The following is a 10,837-nucleotide window of genomic DNA, read 5'->3' as shown; positions in this document are numbered from 1 at the left end:
TATGCCAAAACCTTTGACTGTGTGGATCACAATAAACTGGAAAATTCTGAATGAGATGGGAATACCAGACCACCTGACCTGCTTCTTGAGAAACCTGTATGCAGGCCAGGAAGCAACAGTTAGAACTGGACATGGAACAACAAACTGGTTCCAAATAGGAAAAGGAATATGTCAAGGCTGTATATTGTCACCCTGCTTATTTAACTTATATGCAGAGTACATCATGAGAAGTGCCAGGCTGGAGGAAGCACAAGCTGGAATCAAGATTGCCAGGAGAAGTATCAATAACCTCAGATATGCAGATGATGCTACCCTTATGGCAGAAAGTGAAGAAGAACTAAAGAGCCTCTTGATGAAAGTGAAGGGGGAGAGTGAAAAACTTAGCTTAAATCTCAACATTCAGAAAACTAAGATCATGGCATCTGGTCCCATCCCTTCATGGCAAATAGATGGGGAAACAGTAGCTGACTTTATTTTTTTGGACATCCGATCTCATCATTTCATGGCAAATAAATGGGGAAACAGTGGCTGACTTTATATTTTTGGGCTCCAAAATCACTGCAGATGGTGATTGCAGCCATGAAATTGAAAGACTCTTACTCCTTGGAAGGAAATATGCTGTCCAACCTAGACAGCATATTAAAAAGCAGAGACATTACTTTGCCAACAAAGGTCCGTCTAGTCAAGGCTATACTTTTCCCAGTAGTCATGTATGGGTGTGAGAGTTGGACTATAAAGAAAGCTGAGCGCAGAAGAATTGATACTTTTGAACTGTGGTGTTGGAGAAGACTCTTGAGGGTCCCTTGGACTGCAAGGAGATCCAACCAGTCCATCCTAAAGGAAATCAGTCCTGAATATTCATTGGAAGGACTGATGTTGAAGCTGAAACTCCAATATTTTGGCCACCTGATATAAAGATCTAACTCATTTGAAAAGACCCTGATGTTGGGAACGATTGAAGGCAGGAGGAGAAGGGGACAGCGGGATGAGATGGTTGGATGCCATCACCGACTCAATGGACATGAGTTTGGGTAAACTCCGGGAATTGGTGATGGACAGGGAGGCCTGGCGTGCTGTGGTTCATGGGGTTGCAAAGAGTTGGACATGACTGAGTGACTGAACTGAATTGAGTGGTTAAGAGGATGATCTCTTGAGTCAGACACATCTCAATTTGGATCCTTGCTGCACTGCCTACAGCTCTTTGGCCTTGGGCAAGTTACCTTGGGCCTCAGTTTTCTCATCTCTTTGGAGTCAAAAATGGTGCCTACCTCATAGGATATAGGTGAATTAATTTGCAGAATGCCTGCACATAGCAAGTATTAGCTGGCATTATTACTGTTTATAATATGGACAAAATCTTACACTCTTAACTTGGCGTAAGAATTCCTTTTGAAACTACTTTTGATAGGAAAATACTTTGATAAACTAGCTTGGTGTATGATTGCATGAGGAGCAATGAGTATATGGTTGATTGCACAAAAATTAGGTTGAAATTTATCTGTTGCAGTCTTTCACTTAGATAGTGCCTTGTTAGACATTGCTTTTATTATATATATACATATATATATGTTAGATTCTTTCAAGTGTATTTTTAGATCCTTGAAGGCAAAGTTGTAGGCTTAATATCTTAGTATTGCCTTTGAGTTACCTTTTTCCTTCTCCCCTTTGTCCAATCAGTTATAAAGTCCTATTAATTTATATAATGGTACTGTTCTGTTTTTCTCACCCTATAAACATGTATTTTTATCATAAAATTAAAGAGGACAAATTAAAGGAGGTAATTATTTCTCTGTAACTCTGGTCTTCAGAGATAATCCTATTAACCTTTTGGCATATATTTCCACTAGAATTTTTTTCTCTTCATGCAGTTACACACACACACACACACACACACACACACACACACACATTTACTGAAAACCTATTCATTTTTCCAAGGTGAAAACTGCATCTCTTTTTTCCTTTATTTCTACTGCTAGTGCCTATTCTAAACTTTGTTTCTTAGTGCTTGTATTAGTAAAAATTTTCTCTTAGAAAAAGTAACTTAATATATCTATCCTTTTTTCCTTTTAGTCCCATCTACCACTGGATTAATCTTTATAATTATTTCTTAAACTCTACATTTTTTCCCCCAAAATGTTTAATGTCACTCTCTTCTTAAAAATCTTTTGTAGCCCACTCCAGTATTCTTGCCTGGAAAATCCCACGGACAGAGGAGCCTGGTGGGCTACAGTCCAAAGGGTCACAAAGAGTCAGACATGACTGAGCACGCACACACTCAATGGATGTTCAGAAATATATCAGAACTAGTCTTCCTGAACAAAAACTCTAAATAATTTTCAAATCTTTATTAGTTTAAAATATAACACTGTAAAAGATAAAGTCCATATTCTAAACTTTGGCACATGAACTTGTACGGTACCACAATTCTGGTGTAAAACGTTTTGCTTTAAAGTCAGTAGGGCCTAAAATCCTTAGATTTCTAAATGGTTAAAGGAAATCATAGGTTCTTAAATGTTTAATGAAAAATTTTATGTACAACAATTGTATTTGCTTGCTTGACCTTTTGCATTCAGTTTTTTGTGAGCCATTAAGGCGATCTCAAGCAATGTTCTCAACAACTCTAAATGCTGTTAGTACCATAACTTAGATCATTATTTATTATTATATCTTCCCATTGAGAAATCTTTGTAATAAGCTGAGCTCTTAAATACTGACAGCTGGCCCAGAAATAAAGCATTTAGGATACATCAAAAGAAAAAAAAATCTTTTGTGACCTATATCCTTTTATTTATATCCTTTACTCAATGTACTGTTCACAATGTGCTTGATGCCCTAATTTCTCATGTCTTTGTTCACACCCATTTTCCTCTGGTTTTTCTTTGTTTTAAGGTCTAGTAGAATATTTGTAGCAAGCTCGATATACAACTGCAACAGATAAAAAGGAAGAGGATTATTATTCTGAATTGAATTTGTGGAGAAAAATATTTTCACAAAGTAATACAAATAAATATTAGAATTCTTATCAGTTATACTCAGTAAATAAATATTTCACTTCTATAAAATTATTTATTGTTTTCTTTAACTTCTGGTGAATTCTGTCTAGTTCATGCCATTGCCGTGTTTGATTCGCTGACATATTCTTGTTAAGATTCTAGAGAAGTTCTGCTTCCTGAGATTTCCCAAATCACCAGGGTATGTTTATGTCCTATTCTGATTTCTTTTTTAGCATCTGAGTTTTCTGTCTTCTTGTGTATCGGCTTGACTTTTTTTTTGGCCTCACAGCATGGCTTGTGGGATCTTAGTTCCCCGAACAGGGATTGAACCTGGGGTCCCAGCAGTGAGAGCACTAATTAAAGTTTTGTGCTCTTCTCCATATGTAAGTATAATTGAGATAATATGCATACGATAGAATTCCTTCTTTTGATTTACAATTCACTGGTTCTTGGTATATTCAGAGGTCAGCAACCATCACCATGATCTAATTTCAGAACATGTACATCACCCCAGAAAGAAACCCCTCATACTTCAGCAGTCACTTCCATTTCTCTTTTCCCAGCCCCTGGCAACACTTGCTGATTCTGGACATTTCAATTTACTCCTTGTTTTGTTGAGAGTTTTACTTTCGTTTTAGATTTGAAGAATTCGTTAACAAAAGAAACCACTCTTTACCACAAATAAAATCAATTTTCTTATAGAAGGGTATTTGACTTAATTTAAATATACAATATTAAAAAACAACAACAACAACAACAGTAGAGAGAAGTAACAGAACTGGGCCGACAGCCTATATCCAGACTTGAACAGCACTGGCCAGTCTCTTGTTAACAGCAGTCTGGATCCCCAGTTGGAAGGATCCTGGGTGGTACGTCCACCCCACAGGTGAGACTTCAAATTGCAATTTTGGGGGCTCCTGTTTGTAATCTCAGGCTGCAAACTGATATAAGTTTGTGTGCAAAAAATGAGCTCTTGTGAGAATGTAACATTGTAAATATCATCTCCGCATAGTTTTTGGTGACTGATTATAAAAATAATTTTAAAAGATTACTTCAGAAAGATGCAGCTCTAGTTTTACTTTAATTTTACAATGCTGTTTGTTTTATCTTCCTGAGTCTTAAGAATTTTTAGATGGGGAAGAGAGGCTGGCCAGGCCCTCAGGGGCTTAGGGATTTCAAGTCCTATTCCCTTTCTTCTCTAAAGTGCCGACTGACCTGATGGTAACACTTGATGTGCTTGTAGGCAGGCATGTAGTCCAGGCAGTGTCTGGGCAAGGTCAGAAGTGGGTCAGAGGCCTGCTCCCCTATTTCTGAACCCTGAACAAGACTCATCCTTACCAGTTGACCTCAGAATTGTTGAGGCTGAAGAGCATAGGAATAAGGCAGAGTAACATGAACAGTCTCTTTAATTCTATAAGTCAAATAACAGTTCCAGATAGTCAATAGAAATAAAGTGATCATAGAAATATATAATGGGTTAAGCAGTGCAGAGAAGAATCTTTGAGCAGTAGGGGATTTAGTAAAGAAAAAGACCCACCATGAATGAGAAGTACGTTTTTGTACATCAACTCCTACATCCATTAAGTTATTGGCAGTTACAGTAGTAACAACAAAATGCTCTATTAAGGTATGATTATATTTATCTATGAAATTTTATAACTCTTTGATTCCTTGCAAAATATTTCATAAAGGTTTTAAGGGGAAGCTAATACTGGGAACAGAGAGAGTAAGGAATAGGATTTGAGTCCACTATACCAAAGTTCTCATGGAGGAAAAGTAATAGGTGGTCCCCTTCCAATATAAATGATCAATATGTGTTAGGCATCTGGAAAAAGGGGTTCTTAGCTGAAACGTAGAAGTTAGTTTCTACATAACTGGTTATAATACATACAAGTTGAGGGGCTATTTAAAAAAACATGGGATTTAGGGAAGATAGTCCATTCACAATACTTCATGAAGTTCTGTGATAAGTAGTGTTCCCAAATGTGAGATGTTGGTCCACTTAGCAGTCTCTTGGTAGCCTTATTATAGTCTGTCAGTAAGTGGTGCGATTATTAAAGTCCAAACAATTCCCAGTAAAATGCCACAACTAATACTCTCCCCCAGATACAATGAGTAACACATGAAATTGGTGTAATGTAACAGACAGATAAATTTTGTCCATAGAAAGTCAAAGTTAAGAAAGAACAGGCCTTGTTTGCAAGGCAGGTGAAGTTATCCTGAGTTTGGGTCTGGCTCGTAATTCTCCATCTGAAGATTCCCCAACATTTTTCGTCATGTTCTTTTCTTAACTGTAGCAGATAATCAGGAGTTGAGGTATGAATAACAATCCACATTACAGTAAGGCTCCAAGAAGAGTCTTTTCTTGAGAATAACAGTATGTTAATGGCACATATTTCCATTTTTCCTGTCCGGAGATTATATGACAGTGTCCTTCCCCTGTGCAGTCATATCAGCAGCAGGTATGGGAGGACGGTTAGGCTGCTTCACCCAGATTTTAGCTTCAATAGTATGTATTTCATTTGTGGACCCAAACCCTCTATCACCTCTGACTGTTAGTAAGGTGGGAGGTTCTCCGTTTTGTACTTTGTCAGTTACAAATGGAAGAATCAGCAACTGACAACTTGATTGTGTTTATTAATAAGTAGATCATCCTTTTCCTCATTCTAGTTACAGTCTAGGTCTGTGACTCCCCCACAGACACAAATCCATATTAATGCTAAACTGAAACATTCTTGGATTAATTCAAAGTGTCTGGGAGACATTTTAATTGCAATACCAGTTGAAATAGCACATACCAATCCTTCAGTAAGTCTGTGTTCAGATGTAGGTGACAAATCCAGTCTGGAGGCCTCAGGAGTAGCTCAGAAAGGAGCTAGTGCTCCTGGGCTGATTTTCTAATTCTAGCTGTCTCAGGATGGAAGTCTGTTTTATGAATCTGTACGTTCAGAATAGTCATCTTCATCAAAGGAGTTTCTAATTCTCCTATAGGTCTATTATTTAAAATATTGAGGGCAGTATTTAAATTAGTCCTTCAGTTTTTATAAGAACCCTCTCCAAGTTTAATTAATTGCTATTTAAACAGATCATTCATTCTTTCAGTCAAGCCAGCATCTTGAGGATAATAAAATATGAAAAATCCATTGTACATTATGTTCCTGGACAAACTCTTGTATTAACTTACTTTAAAGTGTGACCCATTGTCACTCTGAATTTGAAGTGGAACACCATAATATAGATGAATTATCTCTAGTGTTTTAATAGTATTACTCTGGCTTTCCCCAAGGGAATGGTCACTAAATACTCAGAATAGGTGTCCACAGCAGCACACACACTGGCACCCTTCTTCCCAAATTAATGGACCAATATAATCAGTTTGCTGTATTTGCCCAGGCAGCTTGCCATGTGCCACTTGTCCTTTACTGGTTGTGGCAAGCTTCTATGCTTAATTGTTGACAAATTGGACATTGTAAAATAACATTTAATGAGATCTATAGTGAAAGAAATAGCTCGATCCTGAGCCCACCTGTATGTTGTTGTTTCTCCCAAATGGCCACATTTTTGGTGTGCGCATGAAGTCGAACATTTTAAGTTGCTGGAGTCTGGATCAACTTATGCTGCTTGAATTCAGGTTTGTTCATTTCTAATAGAGTTATACCATTATTTCCTAGAATTTGGGACACTGTGAGCATCTACATGAAAAACTGAAACAGTAGTAGTTTGAACAGTTTCCCAAATGTCAGACCATAATTCCTTTCCCCATAGCTCTTTGGAGTGAATTCGCCAGTTATTCTTTACGCTTAGGGGAAGCCAAGTGGCCAATCTGTTCGTTGGCTACTGGCCAAGAGTCTGTATAAATATGACATTCTGTTAAATTGTCTTGTTTTCGAGCCTGATATACTGTGTATAATTCAGCAAATTGACTGTTCTTAGTATGACTGTTTCCGGCCTCTGGAAATTTCCTGTTCTAGAAACCCAAGGGCTCTATTTTGTTTTTTCCATAAGCTCCAATTGGCATATAGTTCATTGATTGATACAGGTTATTTTATGTCACAGGGTATCTGCTCTCCATCCAAAGATAGATTACTGAGATAAGCTTTAGAAAAATTAAGTTAAATGTCTTAGCAATATAACAGCAAGGAGCTATCTGGGAAGTAAGTCTTGGTCAACATAGATCTCAGTTAACAAAACTAGAATTTACTATTAAGTGAAACAATTTTTTGTGAAGGCATTAACCCTCTAGTGAGGGTTAATGGTTAGTCCCATCAAACAAAAAATGAGGTTTATCAGGGAGCCGGGAAAAGTCAAGCAGCCATCTTGGATTTCCCAGTCCCCTGACTGATTTATAGCCTTTGTTTACCTGTTTTAAATTCCTTGATTTAGAAGTAGACAGTTGCCATGTTCTAAGAACATCAGGATAGCAAAAGTCTGACAATGAAAGATTAATTATTTGTAGAAGCAAAACGAGCTTATCTCTGTGTGCCACAGTCTTCATAGATCATTGTGAAATATTCATTTACTTTACCAAAGTTGCAAAAGATTTTAAAAACAAATATAAATCACTTAAAGGCGATGAAATTCTCACAGTCTTGTTATCAAAAGCCACATCCCAAGAAAGCTGTTCTCTTAACGAGAAAACCAAGTTCCAGTCTGATACAAGCTTACTGTTAATAACAAAATTTGTTTATCTATTAATAGTTAATTTAATCTTCAAGATTTCTGTAAATCTTGAAGAGGTGATATTTTTACAAAGTTGTTATTCAGTCGCTAAGTCATGCAGCATGCCAGACTTCACTGTCCTTCACTATCTCCCTGAGTTTGCTCAGACTCATGTCCATTGAGTCAGTGATGCCATCCAACCACCTCATCCTCTGTCTCACCCTTCTCCTCTTGCCGTCAGTCTTTCCCAGCATCAGGGTCTTTTACAGTGAGTTGGCTCTTCGCATCAAGTGGCCAAAGTATTGGAGTTTCAGCTTCAGTATCAGTCCTTCCAGTGAATATTCAGGGTTGATTTCCTTTAGGATTGACTGGTTTGATTTTGTTGTCTAAAGGACTCTGAAGAGTTTTCTCCAGCACCAGTTCGAAAGCATCAGTTCTTCGGTGCTCAGCCTTCTCTATGGTCCAACTCTCACATCCCTACATGACTCCTGGAAAAACCATGGTGTGTGTGTTAGTCACTCAGTTGTGTCCAACTCTGCAACCGCATGGACTGTAGCCCACCAGCCTCCTCTGTCCATGGCATTCTCCAGGCAAGAATACTGGAGTGCGTTGCCATTCCCTTTTCCAGGGGATCTTCCCAACCCAGGAATCAAACTCAGGTCTCCTGCATTGCGGGCAGATTCTTTACCATGAGCACCACCAGACCTACTATGGAAAAACCATAGCTTTGACCGTACAGACCTTTGTTGGTAAAATGATGTCTCTGCTTTTTAATACACTGTCTAGGTTTATCATACCTATTCTTCCAAGGAGCAAGCGTCTTTTAATTGTTTTTACAAAGCCATCAGAATAAAGCCATAACTAAAATGACAAAAGACTTTACTTAATAATTTTATTTATTTATTTTTTGGCTGTGCTGGGTCTTCATTGCCGTGTGGGCTTTATATAGTTGTGGCGAGTGGGGGCTGCTCACTAGTTGCGGTGCACAGGCTTCTCATTGTGGTGGCTTCTCTTGTTGTGAAGCAAGGGCTCTAGAGCCTGCTGGCTTCAGCAGTTGCAGCGCTAGCGCTCAGTAGTTGCCATTCCAACTCTAGAGCACAGGCTCGACGGCTGTGGTGCACAGGCTTAGTTGCTGTGTGGCACGTGGGATCTTCCAGACCAGACGTGGAATTCAAGTCTCCTGCTTTGGTAGGTGGATTCTTTACCACTGAGTCACCAGCAAAGCCCTATTATGTTAGGGAGACTTTGCTAAAGCATAATTATTCTTAATAAAATTTGATTTAAAAGCTCTTATCTCATTTACATTTTCTTTCCTTAAAAATTTCTTCACATTGAGTTACTTTCCTTGCTGACAGATTTGTAAAGGAAACAGCAAGATTTTATTTAGCTTTACATTAAGCCTAGGCACAGTGAACGTATTCTACTGATTATTATACGATGATTCTAAGACAGACATATAAGACATATTAAGAATCTATACTGATTAACTCAACAGACTTAAACCATCTTCAATAGCAGATATCGACTTCGTACTAAATATTTCCCAGATCCTGTGGTCCTAAACTTTATCTTGGCCAGTTTTCTAGATATTTAGCTTTAATTTGTAAGCACTTACTTTTTAAGTCAGTTAAATAGAGCTCATTTACAAGTAAACCTTAGCAGTGTTATCCAAGGACAAAGACACATACTGAGACAGACACATATATCCAGACAGGCGGTGGTTTCAGTTTCTGTTTGAGATTTAAAATGTCTCTTGGTCTCTTTTCCCCCTGTCATTTCCTGAGACTGAACTTCTTTTTGTTAACCTTGCCGTGCTCCTTTCGATATTTAACTCGTGCAGCCTTTACAGCAGCTTTTTCAGCTACCAACTGGAAAATGGACACTTGGTCAGCTACAATGTAGTTTTGACATTATAACGTGAACAATCAACCTTGCAGGTCGCATAATTCTTTCTCCAGTTTTGACTTCTTTTCAACCAGTTTTAGTTTGGCTTCTTCAACCTTATGGTAGGCAGAGAGGATCCAGCCTCTCTGATCCATCATGGTACATTCTTGTTCTTTCTCACTTGGCAAGAGCCACAAACATTCAGTAACTTTTAAAGGTTCAGCCCTCTTTAATTTGGGGTCCCAATTGGGGTTCCAATTCTCATACAGTCCAGTGGATATGTCCCATTCAGTAGCCAACAAGAAGTAAGGCACATCTTCCCATCTGGAAATAAAGACTTATTTAATCTTAATGTCTTTCTTCTTAAAGAGTGGCATTTTGCTTCACGAATCCTGCTTACAGTGCCAATTTATGTTTTGCCAAAAGTTTTACTTTCGTTTTAGGTTCGAAGGATTCATTAACAAAAGAAACCACTCGTTACACACAAATAAACAATTTCATTTTTTTATAGAAGATTATTTGACTTAATTTCAATATACAGTCATTAAAAGAAAAGAAATAGAAGTGTAACAGTGTATACATCACCAAATTGGGCTGACAACCTACATCCAGACTTGAACAGCCGTGAGAAGTTAACAGCAATCTGGAGGCCCAGTTGGAAAAGATCAGGGTGGTACATCTACCCCACGGGTGAGACTTCAGATTGCAGTTTTGGGGGCTCCTGCTTATTATAGTCCTATGCTGTAAACTGATGTCTTCATCAGTTTGCTAGCAAAAAAGAGGCTCTGGTTTTACTTTACAATGCTGTTGATTTCATCCTGTTAGTCATAAGACTTCTTAGACCCTGGAGGTGGGACCGGGCTGGCCAGGTCCTTAGGGGCTTAGAGATTTCAAGTCACATTCCCTTTCTCTATAGTGCCTCTTGACTTGCTGGTAATGGTTGGTGTCCTTGCCAGGCAGACATGTAGTCCAGGCAGAGTCTGGGCAAGGTCAGAAGTCACTCAGAGGCCTGCTGCCCTACTTGTGAAGTCTGAACAAGACTGGTGGTGGTGGTTTAGCTGCTAAGTCATGTCTGACTGAGCCCGCCAGGCTCCTCTGTCCATGGGATTTCCCAGGCATGAATCCTGGAGTGGGTTGCCGTTTCCTTCTCCAGAACAAGAGAACAAGGTTACCTCTATTTTAATTTCCCTAACAGTCCTTAAAAAAAAAGTATATAGAGTGCTTTGATAAAACTTAATCTCATTTTAAATAGAAAGCTGTCTACTTAACGTCTAGTGGCTAAATAAAAAAAAGTTTTT

General features: G+C 38.4%; 1 protein-coding gene across 1 annotated transcript in view; it reads left to right on the top strand.

Annotated features, from left to right (window-relative positions):
* Positions 1-10,837, top strand: part of CCNT1 (cyclin T1) — a 35,949-nt gene that overhangs the window by 7,719 nt on the left and 17,393 nt on the right. The gene's annotated exons all lie outside the window — the stretch shown is intronic.

This window comes from Bison bison, unplaced genomic scaffold (assembly GCF_000754665.1).
Source record: "Bison bison bison isolate TAMUID 2011002044 unplaced genomic scaffold, Bison_UMD1.0 scf7180017864383, whole genome shotgun sequence".
Lineage (NCBI taxonomy): Eukaryota > Metazoa > Chordata > Mammalia > Artiodactyla > Bovidae > Bison > Bison bison.
Note: the sequence above shows the minus strand (reverse complement) of the source record. Positions and strands in the feature narration are given on the sequence as shown.